The sequence below is a fragment of the Mizuhopecten yessoensis genome, unplaced genomic scaffold, assembly GCF_002113885.1.
Source record: "Mizuhopecten yessoensis strain PY_sf001 unplaced genomic scaffold, ASM211388v2 scaffold2275, whole genome shotgun sequence".
NCBI lineage: Eukaryota > Metazoa > Mollusca > Bivalvia > Pectinida > Pectinidae > Mizuhopecten > Mizuhopecten yessoensis.
This window is the reverse complement of record NW_018404465.1, coordinates 227,368-251,830: the sequence shown is the minus strand read 5'-3', so window position 1 is coordinate 251,830 and position 24,463 is coordinate 227,368. Positions and strand designations below refer to the sequence as shown.

Below are 24,463 nucleotides of genomic sequence, written 5' to 3'. Positions count from 1 at the left end.
TGGACAGCATTCTATATAAGGATTATTATGAGCCCTGTCCTGAATAATCACATTTGACAGCAATGATGTATTTAATATTAGTTATGTCCCGACGTCTTTTATGCAAAATGTATTTTTTTTTAGAAAATCTTGTTCTATTTGACCCAATGTGTCCAATTATTTGTGAACATTCTGAATAAGAAACATCCGCCATACCGAATTCTACATTTACTTCACAGCGGGGTGCCCAATTCATGTCTCACAAATACGATCACTTTTTACGCTCTGAATACCACACGTAGATATTTACATGATTATCAGTTAAATAAATTGTAAAATAAGTTATCATGGATATGTGTATTTGAATAAAAGCAGTATTATATTTCACTTACTGAACAGCCGGTTTAGAATGGCGTCAGGTTTCTTGAAAGGTAAAGGAACATTTATACCTAAAAACAGGCCTACCTGTCAGTTGATAACATCTAAAGGGAAATTGCCTGTCACAGGTATCCTTATCATTATGACTTTTATGAAAATGCTTAAGTAAAGTAAATCGAATATTTATCGTGATACTGTGTAAATTTTTCAGTTTGATTTCGTTACAAATTGTTCAAGGCCTGTAAGTACATTAATGTTAAACATGAACACTCATTAGAGAGCGGATACATGGTAATAACATCTGGAAGTTTTAGTTTTTATCAGGTGTGAATGTTCCCCAAACAGCTAGGTCAATGTGACTGCTAGGATCTAGGATACTATTACCGAAAACACAGAGGATACATGGGAAAACGATTGGTTGGTTGGTTGTACAGAGTCAAACGTCCTATCAACAGCTATTGTCATCTAAAGACGTGCCTCCATGTGTGTTGTGTATACCAGCATGTGTGCTGGAGGCAGGGTATTTGTTGTTACGGCCTCCTTGTGTTAGCGCGGATCTGATGCCGACGTTATAGTGTTGCTTCACTGCAATACCATGCAATAGGAACCAGCACACCATTCCGCCCGGTCACATTATACTGACAACGGGTGAACCAGTTGCCGTTACCCGCAATGCCGAACATTAAGCAGGAAGTTAGAACTACCACTTTGTAGGACTTTGGTATGTTCCGGCCTAGGGAGATAACAAATCGCCTTCCTCACCTGGGCGAACGATCAACATCAAAGCCAAAAGTGAGGTACTGCCAAGCAAGGCGCTAGTAAACAAAAGGTAGTTGGAAGTGCAGAGGAATACAGAGGAATACAAAGATCTTATATATTGCAATAGGTGCAGAAGATTTATTTTGTTCGTTTTTGTTTCCCAACGTAGAGGGCACAATCTCAAATCCCTACTTAAGATCAACCCCTGATCCGCAGAGGTGGAGATACAAGAAAACACGCAGGCACCAATTTTGTAATGGAGTCGGCTAATCGATTGTGACTTCTCAAATATCCCTCCAGCGTAAGACACAGAAGAAAGGGGAAAAGAAAAGGTAAAGATCCCAAGTGTTACAATGGGTACAGCAGATCAATTTTGGTCGCTTCCATGCCCCCTTTACTTAGGACACAGAGGAAAGCCATCGATTCTGCAAGGGACCCAACATCTGTCGCCTCTGACGTACATGCGGCGAGATACAGCAGGTGTACGTAAAATAAGATTTAATCGATATTAAAAATAATGAATGACTTTTTAAAGTTTCGGTAAAATATGTAAATGCTAAGTTTTGTTATGTCACCAAAGCTGAGAAGAAAAAGAAGAAAAGCCTTTTCGGCGGAGAGCGGTTTCGATTGGCCGCCATAAACGAGAACAAATACAAGTGATTGAGTAAAAATCTACAACAGTAGACAGATATAGAGATCATATCTGTAGAGAAAATGACTTGTCAACTTGTAATGAACTTACACTGAAGTATATCACTAACGACTTGACGACCCGTAGTGAATCACCAGAAATATGTTCTTGTCATTAATAACTTTCACTCAATATCAAGACGGTTCAGTGGTATATACTAACTTGCAGTATCATGCGTCTCCTTTTCAGTTTGACCTCGTTCTATAGTTATCGTACCTATCAAGAGTCGCCATGTGGATCCTTCATTGCCGCGTACATTGTTATAGTTTCATCAATTTTGAGGTCAAAATATGTTCTTTTTCATTTTTGTTCATTATTTTAATACTTAAACTTAAATTTAAAACTATAATGAAAAGTGCGTGCATTGAAAAATCTCTAACCAGACTGAATTATCATATAATAAAAATTAGGACTAGGCGCGAAAATTCTAAACATTTTTTTTATTTATAAAGATCACTTATTCATGAAGAAATGCATAGTTAATTGAAATAATATTTCTATTGAGAAATAAATGAATAAATAAAGCAATTTCCGTACAAAAAATAATAATAAATAAAAACATAGAAAAATATGAAAAAGACGAAAATACCGAATTTGTAATAATACCGAAATTCCAACTTAAATTCGGTAAAACTAGAGCAGAATAAGAACAAAGGAACTATTTCAATATATACCATTAAAACGGACAGGATGTGAGAAGGTATTCCGGAAGAGGAAGTTCTGGTTTGGTTTTATTTTGTTACACATGCGCGTTGTGTATGTTCTCTTTCATCGACATCATCCGACATGTTAAAATCATATAACGTCCTTAAAGTTTGAAAACGGTAAGTTACAACGAAACCCCAAGAAAACGTTGAACCCCTCATTATCAAAATTAAAGTCTTGAAACTATTCAAGTCATGCACAAGACGTCACATTGAATTATCTTAATGTCCTGATCGTGACAAACACAGACATGATCATGTCGATTCAGCAGTCTGCTACATCGTGTTGTTTTTATAATTTTATATTAATACGCATGTCATAAAATTTGCACACCGCTCACGTGTTTTAAAAGTGCAGCATCCTCGTTAAGTATCATTTTCGCAAGCAGCTTTTATTTTCGTGAAGTTATTACTATATACTAGACAGCAGCATGGCAAAGTCAAAACTATCTGTATTATTATCTTTTGTGGTTTAGTGGGCTTACATGAAATAAAGCTTTATGAAACAGGTGATCGCAGGTTTTTTGTTTAACATCATCGCAACCGAGAGGGTCATATACACACAGGGGTGTCTAGGGAAGCACCGCCTGAAACAGAAAGTAGATGGAAAAGAAAGAAGACAGGAAAGACAAAAGACCCCTAGTGTTGCAATGGGGGCAGCAGATCAATTTTGGTCTCTTTCGTGTTCCCTTCGTAGAAGAAACGGAATAAAACCACTGATTCAAACAAACCCGATTCTGCAAGGGAACACACGTTAGTCGCCTTTTACGATACACGTGTAGTTGGTTACAGCTGGTCGATTATTGATTTCTTCAATGTCCCCTAATAGAAGACAAGAAAGAAATCATTCCCGATTCTGCATGGGGGAACCTCATTAGTCGCCTCTTACGATCATGCAACGGGATACAGCAGGCCTATTCTTTCCCCGAACCTGGTTTGATCGCAAGTTATGTAACCGACATGCAGTTATGACCTTACCTGGACACAGTAGCATGACTGCTTATCGTATAACTCTGTTCTGACAACAAGTTCAAATTTGTCGAAAGGATATTTGTTCTTTTCTGTTAATTTTTACGATCCTGTCGACCTCCCAGTATGAGTCGTTTACCTGTTATATAATTGCTTTCCTGATTGTAACGAGGCCACACACGAAGACGTGTTTGTGCTAACAAGGGATTAATGAGCCACGCCATGTTCTGTAAACGTAAAACAGTATTGTACTAATCCGTGTCTTCTATTATAATGATGCACTCAAAGGAAGGCTTCTAGTAACAACTTGAGCTATCCATGTCACCAGTCTCTGAAGAGTCTAAAATTTAATTACTATTCCAATAAAAAACGTCATGCAAAGTTAAACTTCTATGCATATTACAACAAAACAAGTTATAGAGGTATTTTAATTAGTATCGTTTGTCCCCAGCATAATTGGGGATTTGCTTTGGTGTCCTCTTTTTGGTGACACAAAAGCGACCAAAATAAATCTGCTGCGCCCATTGCAGTATTTGGGATCTTTACCTTTCTATCTACCTCTAACTACCTTTTTATTTCCTAGCGCCTTACTTGGCAATACCTCACTTTTGGCCTTAATGTTGAGCGTTCGCCCAGGTGAGGAAGGCAATAGGTTCTGTCCCATACCAAAGTCCTTAAAAATGGTAGTTGTTATTCCTTGCTTAACGTTCAGCATTAAGGGGAATGGCAACAACTGGTTCAACCTTTGTCAGTATAATGTGGCCGGGCGGAATGCTGTGCTGGTACCTTCGGCATGGTGAGATAGCACTACAAAGTCGGCATCAGATCCGCGCAAGCACACCAACATACCCTGTCTCCTGCATACACATACGTAAGCACGCATACACTACACACATGGAGGCACGTCCTTAAATGACCTTAGCTGTTAATGGGACATTAAACAAAATAAAACCAAACCAAACCAAACTGGTCGTTCCAGGCGCAGTCTTAATACGGAATAAGGTAGTGACATTTCCTTCCTGAGGCACTATGAAATGTCCTTGAACGATTCTATTGCTAATATACACAATGGTTGTATAGCTATAGAAAGAATCCAACAAACAAAATATATACCATAAACGCCAATAAACAATCATAAAAATGAAATCCAAAGTCTTTATAAAACAAATTCACGGGAACAGAAGAGACGCCCGAAGAAAATGTAAATCATATCAACTCATTATACAAAACAGGAGGCAATATCTTGTTTGTTGTATGTTTGTATCGTGACAGTAAACCAGACTTAATCTTCTGCCCCAATCAACACACCCTTTACTGGCGTACCCTTCCTTGTTTCGGCAGTGTGACCTTAGTTACCCATATAACCATGGATGTTATGAGCACGTTAAACCCCAAACCAATCAATGTAGAGTGACATAAACTAAATTGAACTTTTTAGTAAAATGGTGAACAACCTTTGCGTACAATAATGTAAAAGTAAATATCCAATAGTTTTTTACGCCATGAATTCAAATCAGTATAAAATGAAATTGGATTTCGAATATGTTCAGTGATTTCGGATAGCAAATGAATATTCAGCTTTTACAAAAAAAACCACTGTTGTTCTAAATATAGCAATGTGTATAGCAAACCAGTTTAGTTGATGCGAGAATGACAAATAAGAAGGTCGTCACGATGTCTGCTGCCAGATAAAGGAAAGTATCGCGGTCTCGATTGATCAAAGACACAGGTAATATATATCTTAAATCAATGCAGACAACACGTTAACATTTAAACAATGTAATAGTCATCATTTGGTCTCGTTTCATTTTGAAAATGTCTGATTTTTCTAAGTTGGCAAAAAGTATGGTACAATTTATGAATGATAATCTAGGCTCTGGCGTTTAGTTTTTCTTACAGCAAAAGACATGACGTGAAAGTCATCCAGGAAGTGTAATTGTAAAAAGAGGTTTGTGTAAAACCAAATCCGCCTGACACATTACTTAGATTAAAGAGTTTTTGCAATCAAGACATATCATGTCATAAATGACGCCTGACTGTCTTATTATCATGTGACTCATTTGAGGACAAGATCAGAGGCGGTATTTTTAGATTGAATTTTATATAACATTCGTAGTTGACGTATTGCTCTATCTGAAATATATTTTAGTTTGAATAAATGTGCAATTTAGAGAGAGAGAAAATCTTATTTTGTATCAAAAAGATTTCCACTAAGCCTTGGTAATCTTTGCATATCGACATTTTCTAAAGAGAATACGGAAATGGAGAAATTGAATTATTCATGTCCGTATATACAGTCAAGATGCGTTTTAAATGACTTCCGCACTAACGAATACTCTGGTAGCAAAAAGGTCTATAATTACGGAATATGCCCTATTTGATAATGAAGTTGTCGACCTGTGTAGAAATTTAACATTAAATGTATCCATTTGGTAATTTTCTAATGATTTTTAATAGCAAAAGAGTGAAGATCTATGACTTAAGTGTTCCGGAACATAAATATCAATACAATATAAAGGTATCGATAAATCTCTATTCATAACTTTTGGTAAAATGACACATGATTTGTTAAGAAGTATCTTGTGGAAGCTTTTTCAAAGGGTTTTCCATTTGCAAAGTTAGAAACATAATTTTAGAAATAAGTGATCGAGTTTAATGTTTCGTTACTTTACTGTTCTGCTATTGTATAAGCTTCAGTATCATAATTCTGTTCTAATTAGCAAGTATCACATCGTGATTTCTCTCCGATACAAAGTTTTATTTTATGCCCCTGCATATACAGGAAATAATTGACCTGCTGTATCCCACTGCGTGTCGTAAGATGCGACATATTTAAGGGCCTGCAATATCGCGGGATGTTTTCTTTGGTGTTTCCTGCTTAAGGAACATCATGGAAACCGATAATAATCTGCTTCCCCGTCTGAACGCTATGGATTTCAGCTTGACTATAACTTTGAAAAAAACATTTAAAAAAGAAAACCATACCTTGCGGGACTTGTTCGGGAAATAATGAACATGAAATGAACAATACAATATCAACAACAGTTATCTGAGTGTACAACAACAGTGAGCAGAGTGTACAACAACAGTGAGCAGAGTGTACAACAACAGTGATCAGTGTACAACAACAGTGATCAGTGTACAACAACAGTGAGCAGAGTGTACAACAACAGTGATCAGTGTACAACAACAGTGAGCAGAGTGTACAACAACAGTGATCAGAGTGTACAACAACTGAGCAGAGTGTACAACAACAGAGAGCAGAGTGTACAACAACAGTGAGCAGAGTGTACAACAACAGTGAGCAGAGTGTACAACAACAGGGAGCAGAGTGTACAACAACAGTGAGCAGAGTGCACAACAACAGAGAGCAGAGTGTACAAAAATTCAAAACAGTTGGATACGACGGAAAATTTCTTTCCTGGACCTGAATGGAATGTCAAAATGATAGTCATTGTCTTTGCCATCGACAATGGAGCGAAAGAAACACTCTGATATAGATCCGTACAACTACAGTTCTTGAGACGTCAATCAACAACAATATACCCGGATTAAGGGATTTCCCTCCTAAAAGCTGCATGGAAAGGCACGAATAAAGTATATTCTCGTGAGAAACCCCCCATGGATCAAATGAACATGAAAACGAAGGGTATCCGTTATTCTCATTGAAGTACCTGTTCCCTGTTCTGTCATTGCGCTCTTCTATTTCCTCCAAATTCAATCCTGGATGAATGAAATATTGAAGAACACGCTGATTAATATAATATTTTCCTAACTTGAGGGCGTGACAGAGACATCTCCAACCCGAGGGGGGATGTTTTTTGGTTGTCTAAACCGAGGCTCTGCAGAGGGTTAGGAATCCAAACAAATCACCCCGAGGATTGGAGATTTCTCTGTCACGTCCTCAAGGTAGGGGGTGATTATTTTTCCACATCCTTTTCTTTCAGTCACAACTTTATCGACAGTAGTCTACCATGTTTGTCAACAAAAACACATTTAGGGTTTGAATATCGTCATTCACTTTTGATATTATGACGTCACAATTGAACACGTGCTAATCGGCACGAGGCTATCTCCCCCTATGGGGGTGCCAAGCTAATCTTTCCCGCCTAAAACGAGAGACACAACTGTGAAGGGTGGGAGAAAATGACATCTACTAAACCCATAAGCAAGTGCTGCATTCCGTATTCTTACCTTACATTTATAATGTTTTGTTTTGTTTTGTTTAGTATTGTTTAACGTCCTATCAACATCTATGCTCATTTAAGGACGGCCTCCCCTTTGTGCAAGATGCATGCGTGTAGTGTATGCGTGTGTGGTTTGGGAGGCTGCTATATGTTCGTGTTTGTCTCCTTGTGAGAGAGCTTTATCGTGCTACCTCACTGAAACATACTGCCGAAGATACCCAGCAGGACACCCCACCCGGTCACATACTGACAACGGGCGAACCATTCGTCCCACTCGTAAATTGCTGAGCGTTAAACAGGAGTAATGTTGTGTGTAAAATCTGCGATGGTGGTAATATACAGCAACAAAGAAACGAACTTGGGAGTACAGAATAGATGAAGTAGAAGGTAAATACTACAATAATTATGGAGAATTTTATCAGGAAGAAATGTCTAGGCTTGTTTAGACAACCTGAAGTGGACAGTCAAGTTGAGGTCAATGTCGATACGAATATGACAACAACTGGAAAGAACATAAAATAGAAGGAAAAACACATATATAAATACGGCGCATTAGAGACAATATGGACCATTGCTTCCACTCAGTACATCCTTCAACACTAGTATCATAGTGTTAATTAAACGCTAAACTCTATTTCATTAGTGTTACCCGATGTCGCTGTGTGATACGTGAACTTGCTAGCGTATACACCCATTACTGGGGGGATAATGGATAACTTTCAAAATATAAACCATCGCTTAATTAAAGCTTGTTTATCTTACCATTAGTGCTAATTTAAAACGGTCTTCGGCAGTAAATTACTAATATAACTATATATCCAATGCGATAAATTATAGCTCTGAAAAAGCTTTTACGTGTATATAGAATATTGTAAATATTAACGAAAACTAATTGAAACAACATTTTAATTGATGATAACTCAACATTACGTATAATGTTGCGTGTATTTTCAAGATAAACGATGATCAGTTTAAAGTGTCTATGGACAAGTATACTGTTTATGGCGATATTAATATAATTATATTAATGCGTTGCAGCTTTTGATTTCCGTAAATATGTATAAAATATCGTTGCTTCCTTGTTGTGGCTTTGTTTTCTCGTAGCATCAATATACCGGTGCTGCTTTGAAACAGCAAAGGAAAATGTTAACAAAGTAAAAAAAACGACCGACTATCGGTGTTTTGTTAAAAATAAATATTCGATTCTCTATAGTAAGATGGTCTATAAATTATACCGTTAATATGATAGCAAAGCGTGTTTATATACAAACAGGTACATGCTTACTCACAGTCCACAGGACAGGTCCGGCTGTAGGGTCCCGTTACATCACATGGTTGTCACCGAAATCACATCGAAAATCCCAGTTAGTTCACATCATCTACAAGGGTGCATCCAATGATTAGTAAGGTTTTAACAATTAAGCACAAATTACAGATCTATTTTTATCGAAAATTACGACTCATCCGGGGAGATGTTGTTCAGTGTGGTGGGTATCTATTTATGGTCGACTTGACGTTGTGCTGACACCTTGCGGCCGGGCATTAAAGGACTGAAATTGCTATTGAAATTACCTTCAGCTTTATAAAGGACACAAACAATTCTCCAAACACATTATTTTTTAAATATTGTTGGATATATCATTATTTTCGAATTTAGGTTTTAATCACGATTATTTTGAATCCAAACTCAAAGTGTTTTCGTAAAAAGTTAAAAAGATTCATGGAATATTTTTCTGCATTAAGTTGTATATGCAGACGATACCTGGGCGAAGCTATATCGGCCATTGTGCCGACCCAGTCAGCTGTAAAAGGCGGCTCTTCGTTACCTCTTTATGCCACCTCCTCCCTTCATACGGGTACTGACGTATAAATCTTTCTCTCTTTATGTTGTCAAAACCTCCTTACACTCGCTTTACACACGTAGCTATTACTTTTATTATATTACACGGCCACCGTCCTTCGTTAATCATTGTATGTTCCTTATTTGAATTTTTACCACGTCGGTTTACGTTTGTTCAGTTTGTGTGATAAGTTTTTCAATCTTGAAACATTATACAAATCTACATACAGTGATATATGTTTCACAAATATATTTCTTTTTTCTTTTTGTGTGTATTTCGCTGTGGTATGTCTTGTAATCATTTAGTTTGAAATGTAGGGGTTGTTGGACCATGAAACATTATCCAAACGTAATGCAGCAATATATCACGTTCACGTCCTTATGTATACATATAAATTATATATATGGGGTAAAGAAGTAAATTATATATACATATACATGTATATTTAAATAATACATATACATGTATATATCTTTCTTATATTTTTTCGGTGATTTTGCGTGACTGTTAATGTAATTATGGACCAATATGGCATTTAGTAAGGGTTTGGGATATATTCTATAATTTTGTATAACATTTTATTAATAAAGAAATAAGAGTTATGTGGTATCCATAATATCGTTAATAAACTTATGCATTGTATATATATAACACATTGGCAGTTTACAAGAAGGAAACATTTTATAACGTTATCACATGTTACACAGCCTGTTTCAATATTAATTATTATTCGTAATATTAAACGCTTATTTAACTCACTGAGAAAGAAAAAACAAGTTTTTTATTCATAGAGGAAGAAAAGTACTTAATTCTAAACAACGAAAAATAACCAACAAATTTTAAGCCAAAAAACTATTTATGCTACGCGGAATCAACAGTAACATCTTCCTGAAAGTATCTCTGCAACTGCCCTTTTATCTCGCACACATACTGCAACAATTGATTTGATACGATTTTGTTTTTTTAAATTAATTGCCCCAAATATATTTTAACGCCCGAATTCCATCACTCAACTACGTACCAGCACGCCGGGGTCAAACCGCTGTCAAGCTCTCTACACCTCTCTTAACAATCAAAACGTTCTAAGTGTAGGAAATGATCACGCGTTGTATTGGTCAGGGGGTCATTGCTCCTAAAGCTAGGCGATTTAGTGCCGTATTTCGTGTGTTCGAAGCTAAGGTTGGATACCCCAATACAATTTTGTCTTTTATTCATAAATATTTATACTACTCATATTTTATAATTTCGTGTAGTAGTTTGCGGGACTGAATCTATATACCGCTAATTATTTCTGAAGGGATCGTAAGCTTTGACAATTTTGTTTTTGATGGCGTTTATTGCCCTCGCTTTAACATGGGTCATCTAAAGACGAGACGTTTTGACATATCTCGATATTAAATACTGATAACGATTACTTTGAATTAAAAGATATTGCACATTAAACCTTTTTCTACTGGAGATAACGTTTATACAAATCGAATGTAAAATGTGTAAGGCAGCGTATATCCGTGAAGCGACCTTCGACGAACACCAGTGAAACCATGATAGCAGACATGTGGTTGGTATTGACTGAGGACATATAAACTTGTAACGCAGGTTACGGGGACAGGGACATTGCCATTCATTCTTCTTCCATTGTCGAAATAAACACTCCCAATACAATGTTTATACTGTACCTGTGTTTCCTAATCCATCACACTGTCACTTTCGTTGTAAAGCAACGGCCTATGAACACCGGGATTTTTAAAGATTTATTTTCAATATATTAGGTTTTCGTGCTTTTAAACTAGACACGTGTTATCAACACCTAGTTGTTATATTTATAGAACAGTAAATTTGGAATGGTAAATAAAAATGATGCAGCATATTTCGAACTAAATTGAAAATATTCATAAAAGTACGTTTCACACTGGAATCGATATCATAGGCCATTTACCTGCACCATCCTTCAGTATTACCTGTACGAATTTATCACCATGGATTTTTATATAAGAGTATTGAAGCAAATCAGGGACACGTCAGTCAGGATTTTTTTGTAGGTATTTCAGCACAAGGTAACATAATACGCTGGTTAGATGATGGTAAACGAGATTACATATTGTCAATATTACTGGTCGATTTAATAAAGAATGGTACATTTCAAAAAATATAAGACTGATGATTTCCAGATACACTCAATATAAATTATTTATTTCATCTCAGAATATCTCATTGTATATATTCTAATTACGAGAGGAATAAGGCAGGAAGCAAAGCCTATGAAAGCCCTCTTCTTACACAAACATATTATTTTGGTAATATTAGAAATACTAGTGGGGCCTTATACGATATTAATATTATATTATTATTTTTTCCTCAAACTTTCACATTAGTATACAATATAGTTACAATATATATACATAACATGACATAAAACACAGATATATATAAAGACACACACTCATTCATTATCATACATACCAATACAATGATCAGAAAGAAAAGGTAGGATTGAATTTTGAATTTCTCTGTAAGCTAGCTGTCAGTTGTTTACTCAATATAACAAATGTATTTATAAAGTAATAAGTTACTTATGGTAATCAGTCGTAATTTCAAGTTTGGGTGTTTCAAAAAAAATAAAAAAATATGACGGTATTTATATCATCAAGTATCACAAATAATAGAATTAACGTAACAGTACCCAAAATGGATCACCAAACCAACATTTTTTCATTCATTGGGACATCGTGAACTGCCGCCCAGTACCAACTACGCTTTTAGATGAACAAATAAATAGGTCATATTTATACCAGCGGATATAAATTTGTATTTATGAACAGTCGAATTGGCTTATTTCTGCCTTAAATGCACCCAATTTTTTAAAATAATTTTATAAAATATACCTATTTTAATAAATATAAAAAAAAGAAAAAAATATGCATCCAAATTTAATTAATCCAGTCATCTGCATTATTAACTTACTTGAATTTGAGAAAAAAATGTGAAAGGTCTCACATAAAATGATGTCTGGATAGTGGAACAACCAAACTGATGGTGATATTCTACTGTACATGACAGAATAAAATCGTGTAATTCAAAGGAAAACACGAATAAGTACAATTAATATTATATTGTGAATCACGACCTAATTGAGTATAATATAACCGCAATGCTGTGCTGGGTGCCTTCGTCATGGTGTGTCAGTGAGATAGCACTATACAGTCGGCAATAGATCAGCGCTATTACAAGGAGGGAAGTACACCAACATACCCTGTCCCAGCATACATACACACATGCACACATACACAACACACACTGAGGCACGACCTTGACTTACCTTAGCTGTTAATAAGACGTTAAACAATATAAAACCAAACCAAATCGAATCTATTACGCATACTGAATAAATTCATGTAAAACACAGGTAAACATGAATAGGAACTATTTCAACCTAATGGACGTATATTACAGATGGGGTTCTCTGTAGACCAATCCATTACCAATTGAATATCATGTATCAGACACATGTCTCCTCAAGTTACCGTGGGCTAGTTATCCTACCGTAAGTATCAATTTATCTGAAAGAGTGAAGGAAGGTATGATGGTATTTAGGCATATTTCAATTGATAACGAATCAGTGTGTCAAAGCGGTATTCCTATCACCACCCAGGTCTATATAATGCACGGGACTGCCTTTGAGATATTCGTCTCTACCCTAGGATGTATATAATGTATGAGGCTATATATGGGACATTCATTAGCACCCAAATCCATGTATGTATATAATGTATGAGGCTATATATAGGAAAGTCATTAACACCCAAATCCATGTATGTATATAATGTTTTAGGGGTCTGTATGGGACAGTCATTAGCACCTAAATCCATGTATGTAAATAATGTTTTAGGGGTCTGTATGAGACAGTCATTAGCACCTAAATTCATGTATGTATATAATGTATGAGGCTATATATGGGAAAGTCATTAGCACCCAAATCCATGTATGTAAATAATGTATAGGGGTTTGTGTTGGACAGTCATAAGCACCTAAGGATGTTTATACTGTATTGGACAGTGGTAAGCATCCACGAATTTATTTACAGTATTTGGCTATCAATTTCAACATAAACTAAATTGAATTTATTAGTAAAATACAGGATGAATAGATTCGTATCCAAAGGTTTAAAACACCATGACTTTGAATCAAAATAAAATGAAATAGGATATTGAATGATATGTCCAGTGATTAAAATAGAGTTCGGATAGCTTCTCATTTGAACCAACAGGTAAAAGGTAGTTTTATATCTCTTCACGGGTGCTCAATTATTTTTTACTTGCTTAAATATAATCAGGAATTCTCTTTAAATGTATCCAAACAAATTTTAAAAAAAACACCGACTCTTTTCCTTCATTAAAATGAAAGTGATAATTACAAATTCTAAAAGGTCAATGTTGAAGTTTGAATTTCAATAATTTTGAGAAATATAAATGAATCAATTTTTCCTTTTTATGTTATAAAGTTTATGGTGTGTGCTGTATAAAGTCAACTATGGGTTAGAAATCCCATTAACACGAAACCTGTAAATAATCTCTCAGTTTCATGCCGGAAATTGATTCAATATTTGTGAAGGTAAGTAACCAGTTTTATGTGAGAGCAAGGTCGACAGCTGAGTTCACAAATATTGGTTTGTGAAACATATCTCTTAACTGATCGCAAAATACAAATTAAATTAAATTAAATGTGGCCTTTAAGGTTTGACTGACTGTTATAGCCAATGATGTGGCCTCTGTGATACGGATACTTAGTCAAGTGTAGACAACATATAAGGGACGATGACTCTCCAAGGACAATTGTCGGCTATCAAAAGATCATTACAGCTTCTATCATCAGACTTTTAAAACCATTTATACTGATCAAAAGGGTACCGTTGGCTTTAATGCACGTCGGGTTTATAACAGGTGTATGTCAAATACAGACGGTTGTACAACAAAAACAGGTACTAGCCAGTGAGAGAGGCACGTATATTTATTGAGAGAGAGAGAGGGACTTACATACAGACAGAAAGACAGAAAAAAAATATCGTCGCATAAACCTGCAGACAAATGCGACAAAATAAACTGTAAAATCAACACACCAGGACAAAAAAGGAAATGCAATTTCGTACCAAATAAAAACATAAACAGATGTACAAATTAAGAAGGAAAAACTCGAACCCACACCCCAAACCCACCTCACTTCAACCATCACACCCCATACCATACAAACTGGTTCAAATGATCCCTTTTAATACAAAGTGGTGTAGAAGCAATTCAGGGACTGTGAAAGTCGATGCACAGAGCCAAGCGACTTAAACATTTTACATCACCATATGGTCATTTATCCTTGCCCTTTGTGTTTTATCTCCAACGACGAATGTTCCAAAGAGGTAAACTTTATTATAACCTTGAGTTTAATATAGCAAAGTGTTATATACTTGAACTTTATGTTCATGGTTATATACAGGTATTAACACTATCATGACTAAGCGTGTGTATTTATTCAAACATATTTCATTGATCGATACAGACGGACTATGTACAATTTCTTCAAAACTCTATTTTGGTAAGTTTAGGACCGTTTCATATTTAGGATTTTTTTTATCCAACATAAATACGAAACACACTAACAGGGGTGTGGATGGGGGTTATACCCTGGATGTATAATACTATATTACATATCCTCAGGGTTTGTACATCCAAGGTTTCTCGTATCTTTCCCTTTCTTTTGGTTTCCTCTCTACTTCCAATGACCTACGTATTCAATAAAAAGTCCAACTAAATGCAAAACTGCAAAATGCAAAAAGGTTAGGAAGATTTCTATGTTAAATTAGTTATTTTTCATTATAATAGCTAAATATAAAACTTCGTTATTGTTTGGGAACATTATTTTGCTTGCTGGTATCAACTGTGTGGTTATGAAATGCGATTATGATGACTCTTATTTGCTCTAATTTTGTAACTGGTCTTGTTGACTTGTAATTTTTTACTAGTCTCCATGTAAATCTTTCCTTTATTCATATTTTGCCCTAGTTTTATCCACTTTGAGTTCGAGTTAGGTTTGTTGTTGACACTATCGTATTCTGTTGTTTTTTGGATGAGACAAAAATAAACAGTACCTTTCTCTGTTTTTCTAACGTTTCTGCACTCTCGGTCACGTGTTGTCTACCTATTTATTGCTATGTAAATATACCATGACTACTGGTCAGTTTGGTGACACATGAGTGCAGTAACATTCTTAAATGACCCATTGAGTTTACTAAATGAATTGACCGAAAAGATTAACAACGACATAAATGACGAAGGTTGGTGATATATCATATTGAACAGTTTGCATTTGACAAATATTAATCCAGAATGAAGAAAATGTCACATATCAATATTTGGGAATGATGCAATTTTGACATATAGGTTGTTTGCTTATTTATTTAATAAACGATTTTAGGATTGCAAAGGAAAAAACGTGGGCGACGTACGTCTGTCTGGTATGACTACCATTTAATCTTTTTATTTCCTTTTTATTTTTTTTATTTTTTTAATGAGATCATCTTTGAGGCAGAAAACATTTTTTTATAGCTGAGAAATAATTATTATTGGTAAGATTTATGTAAAAATGCCGCAGTTATCAATATCCAAATGTAGACTTCAGCTAAAAACGTAGTAAGGAACCGGTGATTAATACCGCTACCTTCCTTAAGGTTCATACCTTGATTGGAATTACTAACTGAATACCGGGAAATGTTTGCCGCAGTGTAGCTTTCGTCTTTTTCGCCCTCCACAACAAGGCTATATTGATTATAAATTATATATCAGTACAAAATACCCTATATTGTAATTACATGTGAAGACGGAATTTACACTGAGGAAAATAGGAATTTTACCTGATATTTTACTGGGCGAACGTTTCTTGGTATACACACTATTTAATATGCTGAAATGAACCTTAGTCTTCGTATCCCTGTAGGCGAATCTGTCCAATCGTAAGAAGCTACTCCAAGGGCTCCTAACAGAGACAGAGCCTGATCGTAAGTGGCAACGATTTCCGGGTCCTCTACACATTCAGTGACCCTGAAGAGACCTAAATAGCGTTTTGGTCCCAATGTTATGATTGATCTTCGTCATTGTTTCTCAGGTAAGTGATACATAATGTTTTTATATTTATGTCCAATGATGTTTTACTGAAAGGTTAAATCAGTGTAAATTCATCATTCTGATCGTGTCTTTTCAAGGTCTACGTCCTACTTTGTTAATTACTTGTTTTATTGACTTAAGTTCAAATCATGGTTTGGTTTTACATTTCTATGTTACATTTGTTTAATAGCCACTACGCATACTATGGTAGCTATAAACTAGTCGAAAGCTAATCAGGGTTATCCTCTAAGCCTTCGTTTGAGGTGACACGGAAGAAATTTAATTTATCGTCGATATTTGGGGTATTTATATTTTTTACTGTTTATTTTGTTGGTGTGTCTACCGGTCTTTGCTTGACCCTAACTGTTTTGTGAGGACATTTAACCCGATACAAACAAAATCGAAAGTAATTCCATGGATGGTAGCTGTAATAGCAACAAGTGGTAACCATAGTGACTTTTTTATATCTAATAGTCATATTATGTCGACTTTCTCCTATAAAGTATTCCTGTCCAATCTGACAAAACTGTAGATTCGTAGATTGTTTTGTGATTGGTCTACTACATCGCAAACGACCATCACAAACTAGGCTCAATGGAAACCATGTTTTAATGCAACATCGACAAATTTATTTTTTAGAAATGCTGATTCTGCTCTGGACCACATACACCAATTCTAACATACAGCGGAGCAAGGCAGGTCAGCGATGTTACCCTAAACCTTTAAGGAACCAAACACAGTATAGTAGATACATCCTCAGTAACGTACAATATATCCTTGTATCCTACAGTATAGCCTAATATTGGATACGTTTGGATGTAAACCAATTATTGTTGTGCACACCTGCCGGTTGATCAACTTTGATGACTCGCAATTTTCATAACAGAGTGTTTGATGGAACAATAAAACATTTCCCTTTTCCCCATTACAGAAATTATTTCATTTCATATATCCTGTTTGATCAGGCATATCCAAACATCATTGTCACATATTGCCATAAGGTAAAGTAGGCGTGACGTTGGGACTCGCCAAGGATCCTTGCAAGTATAAAAGATAAGCATAACACAAACACAATTAACTGCATCTTTAAAATAAGGTAATAGATACAGAGTGCCAAAATGATTTACACTCCATCATAAAACTGTTTCATCCTTATTGGAATCGTCTGTGATGCAAGGGGTAAGAAAATTAGGAGTCCTAATTATCTCAATTAATTTTGAAACAGCGGGGCAGTTGCGTAACATTCCTTAATTTGTGCATTTCAAAATTTAGAGAAGTTACTTAAGGTACTTAACCTAACAACGGGACAGCATTGTTGGTCTCTCTTCAAAACCATTATGAACTAAACCAAAACCACGAGCTTGAGGTTCAGAACGGGATCAACAATAATGCAAATTAACCCTTTTTTCACCATCAGCCACTTAACTGCGAAATGGAAAGTAATGGCCCAATAATAAAAGTTATCATTTTTTGTTTTCAATTTAATTATTTTATTTATCGTTATTAGGTATGCGTCTATCATAAATTCTAGATATGTACATTCCCCTATATTCCTCACAAATTATAAAAAAACAGCCAAACCAAAACCGTTTTAAACGATGTAGATATAGGCGAATTTTTAAATATATACAGATTCGTATGACCTCGATACCCGGATAATTAATTGACATTTCATTATATTTCCATTTTTGCGAAAGTACTAACTAAACACAAGTAATAGAAAATTTAGAACACCTATTATGAATAATTCAATCAATAGAAATCGTATTAGATATGTACCAGAGCTGTTACGTTTTACTAACAAACAGTATATCTGTTTTCACACACAATAAACATCCGTGCCAACAAATGCCGACGTGTTGTAAACATAAGCGAGGAATGCCCTATATAGCAGCTTCTTTCCTTTACATTTGTATTTAGGTGACAGCAGAATATTCATGACCTCAATGTAATGAATATTAAACCGCTGAACAGTGTAATGTGTGCTGACTGAAAGCACTATGAATGAATAATTATATGTATCTTTTCCCCCACATCTACATAACTTAATGTCTCATGTTTATTTAATGGGCTATCTGAAACGAGTTTGAGGCCATGGCAATAGTTTGTTGCGGTTCATGTCATAGTGATAGGACGTTAAATCTTTACAACCAACCAACAAAGTCCTGGAATTTATATTTACATAAGCACCGAATGCTACTATATAGATTTTATGACGCAAACATATTATTAGGCTATGAATGCAACCTATCACGTGATTTGGTAATGACGTAATATTTATATTATTCAAGATTACGCTTCATATTCTGCTCCAAATAGCACTGATAGGCATTGAGTCAATCGCCTAAGCGATTAAAACTGTTGGAAGTCTGTCAATATATTTTCGACAGTAAAAGGCACTTTGTTTAACTTATTGTAGTAACGTGAATGTTAAGGAATATAACTATAATATGTTCGTAGTGAGTATGGTGTATAATCGATTATCAAATGTTACTGGCGTGACTTAAATTATCTGTTAAATGTCTATAAATTTCGACAAATATTTTGGAAAAAGGAAGATTTTACTGTCGTATTTCTTAATACTGCAGATGCTTCTCATCGTATGGTCTTACACAAGCAAATTCTGACGAAAGTGCTTCGGATTGGCAATATAGTGACACTTCATTTGACGATATTGTAATACCCAATACAAGGAAATGTTTTTAAATGAAAAACTTTCTTTGAAATTCGTGCATAAATAACAACAGTACAAGGTTGTGACAACAGTTTATATAAAAATATTTTGATAGATATGTCTTTGCATAAATCTCAACGCTATTTTGTTGTGATTCAAATAGTGTATTATCAGTGTCGTTACAATCACATATATTTTAAAACATGCGATCATCTTAGATTAATGACAATTATATATGTCTGATGTCTTTGATGGATGAACGTGCATCACACGGTTGTAACTGTAACATTTAGCACTGAATACAGTACTGAATACAGCACTGAATACAGTACGCCAATGTTTCGTCCTTCTGGAATCATCGGTGACGCTAGGGGACAAACAGTTGGGCACCCAAACAAGTCTAAACTACTCTTGATATAGAAGTGGAGGTACATCAAACTGTTATTTCAAGAATTTCAAAAATGTTTACTACTGGTAACTTTCTCTGTAATAAGTATAGCGTGATCAATGCCACTACTCAAAAGAGATTACTATGACCGTCAAGTTTACGGCAAACCTCGGGGACTAAAAATCACCGACCGAATGACCGAATAAGCAATTCGGTCCTTGATTTCACGATATATATCTGGCAGTTTCCTCATATTGTTTATAGAACATTTTAATTCTGAAGCACTCGTTTGCTCTTTCAAATTGATGCAGGGATCAATATATATATTCCTTAATGTTTTCTTACCTACTGAGTTCCCGGTATTATCTTTTCGTATTGTTTTTACGAATTTAAACTGCGATTTAGTCTTTGTTAAGGCTGTGGCATGTTTTTTATATATTTTTTACCCCTGGTACAAGGGTTCTGGAAAATCGATTTATTTTAATTATTTATGAATTATGGACAAATGTCGAGGTAAAAATGTGACTAAATAAACATGAGAAAACAATATTGACCAAGAGGAATATATGAAATTATGATATGGTCATCGTTAAATATACAACATTTGATATAGCGCCCTAACTAGCTTACATTAGCCACTCTAAAGCGCTTTATGATTGAACAATGAGGATGTAGAAATGTAGTGTTCTCTACTCTACTATATCCTCTTTACAGCTTGCGTACAGTAATGCACACATAAAATGAAATCCGAGTTAATTAAATTCCCAACATTGATAATGAAATAAATCTTATTGTTTTTATTTTCTCTATTAATTTTTTTCACATCGTCACGATTGCAATTGTTTTGCTGTTTTGCAGAGCTGCATAATATAAACATCCATCAAAATTGCTTTTTGTTATGTTTATCAAATCATTTTTTGTTAAATATGCTCCACTCATAAAATAAATTGACGGAAATATGTAAGGAACAAATTGTATGTTATAAAACTCGTATTGTTAGATAACTTCGTTTTCGTTTCACTTCGAATATTTATATTAGACACACTACAACGTGATACTTGAGCTCGCGATCAACGCTTGGTGCCCGATTTACCTGGTTATTATTATAACAAGGATAATAAAACCCGATGTTCCTGATGGATAAGCCTGTTCTGCTTTATCAACGACAATCGCCATGACTGTTTAGTCCAAGTAATGGCATGTCCTCAAAGTGAGAAAAGGAAGAGTGGCAACAAAACAACAAGGTATTGGATGTAATGGACAAAAGACAAGCTGAAGGTGTGTAAAAAGTGATTAGTGTATCACAAGCTCCGTCTACGTGGAAAATGAACTCTCACATTGCTCACAATCCAGATGAAACTAATTATACTATGCAATACAACTTCAGTTAGCTATGTCCAATTATTATATTCGAAAGATATCCCGGTCTCTTCTTTGTCCTCTCTCTTACCTATAATTCTTTCATGTGATATGTATATTTAAGTAGCTCTAACATTGCGTGATATGTATTGTGATCAATTACTTTTTGTCGAAGAGGACTTCAATAAGTTGGCAAAACGTGTGTCCAATTCGTATGCAACATCTGTTATTTGCAATAAAATATGTTCAAATAAAAAAACAAGGTACATTAATTAACAGAAAAAAAAGACATGATAATGACCATATAATTTGCCCATTTTTTATCAACCTTCATCTCTGTAAATCTAAGTTAGTCTGCCAACAATCAACTTCTATCAGGTAATTGATAAACTATCACAGTTAATTACTACCAAGTGAAATGTTTATACTCTACACTAATAAGGGGTATTTACATACTATTATGAAACAAATGATATTATCATTATCAAGAATTTCGATTTCGAAAAGTGCGATTTCATATGATTTGTATAAATAAAACAAATATGTTCATGATATACGGTAAACCTACCATATAGCTTAACAAGAGAAAATTAACACTACTCAGTACAAGTGATCAGTGGGTTAATGTCTATAAAATGGTCTGTGCCGTTTTCAGCACTAACTCTTACATTACACACATGGAGGCACCAGCTTAAAACAACCCTCGATGCTTAACACAAACCATATATTGGTAGATTATCCGGTTGTCTTCCCCTTTGACGAATTTACTTTAGTCAACATTGATAAAACAAGTCCAACAGATGATAACCACCCATGTAAATGCTAATTGATCAACCATTTAGTTAATATCCGGTTGTCTCCCCCTCTGACCTAGAAACTTAGCTCAACATTGTTGAAACAAGTCTATTACATGATAACCACATATTTATATCACCTTGTCCTTGAACATTTAGATGAAAGCTGACAATGGTAGCGTTGACTACTCTAACGAGATATCTGCGGGCGAAGTTTCATTTTTTGAAACTATATGAGATGATTGTAAGATTACTGTTCAAATGATACCACAGTTTCTACGTTATCGCCTTGAAACCATGGCCTAACACCCACATGAAGAGGTGTTAGCTGGATTGTGTATATTATATGGTATAACACTGAAATGCATGGAAATCGTTTTACCTGTGGACTTGACCTGTCCGTGTATATATGGACAGTGGTCACTCACCGATGGGCACTGATATTCCAGTACTTATATGCTCAATTTAAGTGTCTACATGTGACACATTTTTCATCATTCTCTCGGGGCGTTCTGTACACCTTCATTGTTAACCGATGTAATGAAACTGTTCAGATTCAGATCAATCCGAACTATCCCGAATAATTTATATTCATAATCTGTATCTTAATTCAAATATTAATAGTTTTTGTAAAATAATGTACGTTAACAATTAAATATCAATGAATAGAATATGAAGCGGTAATATAATTTGAATCCCACTTCGCTGCAAGTGGTTGTTAGTTTTAAGTAAAACAAACAGTTAAAGCTCACTATAATGCCATACTGTATCAATTATAAACATTTTAAAAATTATGAAATATAAACCTTAAATCTGTTTGTATAATCCAGATCAAGATTTGTATTCTTTTTTATTTTGGAAGTGATTTTCTAGATATAATTACCATGGTTTAAGGCAGGCTACAGTTTAGGATCAATCATCAACATGTTAGAATGAGAATGTAATCACAAACATAACACATATGTTGTCATTATTGTTATATATTAAAAGTAATATATTAGATAATAAAATCATGTAACAATATTATTTTATTTTATCCATAAACAAACTATTTGATAAAAATTATTACCAAAATAAGTAAATACAATATAAATAAATACCAAAGTTATAAATGTTATATATATATCGATATCACTGAATGTGGTGTTAATTAATATTGGTGTTAATAAGTATTAAATAAAATAAAAATATGATTATGTACCTCATGTGTGATATTTTAAAACATCTATTTCTAAACTATGATTGAAACAATATAAAATTCGTTGTAATGAAGTTTACCTAGCGTTTTGAATTCTTAATATTGCATTCGTAAAGTACATAGATGAATCCTACTTTCCATTGATCGGAACAATTATAATATATAGTTGATTAGTTTGTATATACGTAATCGAATGATGGTTATGATAACAGTAATTCTTATTTAATTTAAATCTTCTAAAAATATCTTTTGACAAATTTATGCATAATTCCAGTTCAATTTTATATTTACATAAATGGGATATTTAATATTATCTCTTAAATAGTCCTTCTGTGTAGTGATTTGTGAACTAGTACTACAATAAATCCTACGAAGAGACATCGCTAAAGCCAACCAAACGGTGGTATCATTCCAGCTTAAAGTTCAACGAATTAGATCAATGCACTCTGTTACTTACCCGCGAATAATTGGAACACTCTTGAAAACGTCCATCGTATTACATAAATACACCTTTTATCTAAAATTAGATTAAAGTACGTATGAACGCATAAAGAAATTTAGGACATTTCCTAAAAAATTATTGGGGATAATGCGATAAGGGACTGCTTAATAAAACTGTAACTGGAAGTAATCTTAGCCGTGAAATATCGTGCATGTTTAGAGAGATAGCAGGTCGTATCTGACATACATAGTGGGAAATTATGGTACTTAACGGAAGTATACAGAGGAATATAAGATACTACTTGTACAAATTGGTAAGAAATCCCAAGGAGTTCATCGTGTGGGCTTGTAGGAGTTTTAGTTTAGCAGAGGTGAATGTTGATAAGTTACACCCGATACAGCCAGTGTGAGGCTGGTGTTTATCCCACGTACAATGACGAGCGTACGGCTATATCAAAGCTACACTTTACTTAGTAAGATGGATATGTTTTGATATTATAGAAGAGGTACACATAGTATCAAAATAAAATATTTTATTAATGTCAGGTTGCTGTGAGTGTTTTTTCAAGTTCGACTAAAGATACGTTTTTAATTGCTTGTTGACCAAATAAGTATATGAGTCAGTAATAATATTGTTAAACGATTAACGTTGCAGCCATTTTATAATTGAATAAATTTTAAAAATAATAACTTATAATGATAATACATGTAGCGTGAAGACAAAGTCACAGGAGTATGAAATAATATCGTTATTCAGTGTATTGTGTTTTAAACTTAAAACTTAAAAGCTAATCAGTAATTAATAATAAATACAAATAAGTTTCAACCGAAAACGTAGGAAAAGTTGCATAATTAATTGACCATTTCTATAATAAATAAACCAATTATGTATAGACTTAAATAATTAAGCCTGACGGAAGAATAATTCATATTAATAGATAATGATTAGATGGAAA

General features: G+C 34.5%; 1 protein-coding gene across 5 annotated transcripts in view; it reads right to left on the bottom strand.

The window, feature by feature from the left end:
* The window catches only part of LOC110445408 (cytochrome P450 3A28-like), a 127,064-nt gene that overhangs the window by 99,038 nt on the left and 3,563 nt on the right, over window positions 1-24,463 (bottom strand). For 2 of the 5 annotated variants that reach the window (XM_021490005.1, XM_021490008.1), the window contains exon 2: window positions 8,957-9,046. The gene's annotated coding sequence lies outside the window, so the exon portion shown is untranslated. Of the gene's footprint in view, window positions 1-8,952; window positions 9,172-9,429; window positions 9,488-24,463 lie in introns of those variants that run through there. The other 3 variants (XM_021490009.1, XM_021490007.1, XM_021490006.1) reach the window with 3 other exon arrangements.